The sequence below is a fragment of the Microtus ochrogaster genome, chromosome 4 (assembly GCF_000317375.1).
Source record: "Microtus ochrogaster isolate Prairie Vole_2 chromosome 4, MicOch1.0, whole genome shotgun sequence".
NCBI lineage: Eukaryota > Metazoa > Chordata > Mammalia > Rodentia > Cricetidae > Microtus > Microtus ochrogaster.
This window is the reverse complement of record NC_022011.1, coordinates 46,883,717-46,885,643: the sequence shown is the minus strand read 5'-3', so window position 1 is coordinate 46,885,643 and position 1,927 is coordinate 46,883,717. Positions and strand designations below refer to the sequence as shown.

General features: G+C 50.4%; 1 protein-coding gene across 2 annotated transcripts in view; it reads right to left on the bottom strand.

The window, feature by feature from the left end:
- The window catches only part of Kyat1 (kynurenine aminotransferase 1), a 28,837-nt gene that overhangs the window by 26,052 nt on the left and 858 nt on the right, over window positions 1–1,927 (bottom strand). The gene's annotated exons all lie outside the window — the stretch shown is intronic.

Genomic DNA, 1,927 nt, shown 5'->3' with positions numbered 1-1,927 from the left:
CTCCTCCTGAAGACAGGGTATCTCTGTGTAGCCTTGGCTGTCCTGAAACTCGCTCTGTAGACCAGGCCTCAAACTCACAGAGATTCACCTGCCTCTGCCTCCTGAGTGCTGGGATTAAAGGCGTGCGCCACCACTGCCTGGCTCTGCCCTCCCTCCCCCTTTTAAACAGTAAAAAAGAGCTCCCATAATATAGACACTCCCAAGGGAAATGCTGGCCTAAGAACTAAACAACACAAGAATGGAGAGCCAGGATCTTTGACCCTGGACTGGGCTGAGGAGAAAGCAGTGACTTCTGCAGCTCTGACTAAAGGTTCCCAGCCCACAGCGATCTGTAGCAAACCCAGGTGTGACAAACAGCAGGCAGTTTGGTTCTTGTTGTTTCTTGTTCCCTTTGTAAGGATGCAGATCCAAAACTGAAATCGTACTCCCTGGGCAGTTCTACATAACAGGGAGGTAGGGGCCTGCCAATTTTGTAGGTAGAGAAGCTGAGGATTGGATCAGGTAAAGAACTTATCCAAAGTCAGAGTCCCAGCAAAGGACAGGAAGTTCCCAGCTGACCCTTCCACCCCTGGGTAAGGAGGTGGGAAACTTTCAGGGGCTCCCTGGGTCCTCTAGGAGTCCTTCAGGTCCAGTGTCTGCTGGGATAGGCCTAATGAACCCCTCTCCTGCTAAGCTGAGGTGACTTGGCCTGTTGGTCACAGAGGCAGGAGCAGGCCTTTTTTTTTTTTTTTTTTTTTTTTTTAAGCTTAGGTGTCCCTGTTCCTCGGAAATTTGAAAACTCAGCCAGTAACAACAACCAGGAAGCCAAGAGCCCCTCCTCCTGAGATGTGACACTTTTATTTGCTGCTCTGGGGGCAGACTGCAAAGGCCCTGCAGGTGAGCAAGGTAAAGAATATGTCATTGCTGTGAAGCCTCCTATGGTCTTCTGTCACCCCCATCCGGACTGGCAATCAGGAGCCAGGTCCTGAGGTTAGGGAGGTGAAGTGGAGTGGTGGGTGGACCTGAGGCTTGGCCATAAAGGAAGGTGCATTGAGGCCAGCCTGCACGTCTCCAACCTGCACTCGCTCTGATAATGGGCACTTTACCAGTCACGTGGGACCCTCAGGGAATGCTGGGCAGTCATTCTATATACTTCTCTATCACAGATGAAAGGTCACTAGAAGTCCCCTCTGACTCCACCCAGTCTGGTTCTTTGTCCTGTGCATAGGTTTTCGCCACAGGAGCTGACTGCTCTCATAGAATCGTGGGATGGGAACAGTACATGTCTATTCAGCCCTAGGCTAGTGTGTAGACTTTGATGCTCCCAGGAAGCGGACAGAGGGATGTGGTGTTCTCAATGCCTCCTGTGGGTGGGTGGGAAGGGAGTGAGAGCCTGTATAGATCTGCTTTCCAAACTCGGTGCCTCGGTCATCGGAAAATAGGGCTGATGTGTACGAAAACGTGAAAGAGTAGGGCGACTTGGTGTCTACTGCGGTGGTCATATCTGTTGATGGACCATGGCCCAGGTCTACCGACTCCAGGATGGAAAATGACTTGGACTTTATCGCGGGCTCTGTCACTGTTCTTCTGTTCACCCTCTCCCTTGGCTAGTCAAATGGGTCTTCCTGTCAGACCCCTTTGTCCAACAATTCACGCTGCATGTCTGTGCTTGTGCTATGCCTGGCAGTATGCGGGTTGTGCACATCTGACCAAAGCAGGTTAAAAGCCCCTGTATTCAAATTCCAGTTTCTTCTTCCCTAATACCCTAGCTAAATCCTTTAACTTCCCCCACCCTGTCGCCTCCTTTATTAGAGGGAAACAAGACCGTTAAGAGGAGCCCCGGACCTAGGCATTGGCTCAGCAGATAATTTCACCTCTTTCTTTCGAAGAATCAAACCGCGCACACAGTCGTTAAATTCCTCGCCTTGTTTTTTTTTTTTTTTTTTTT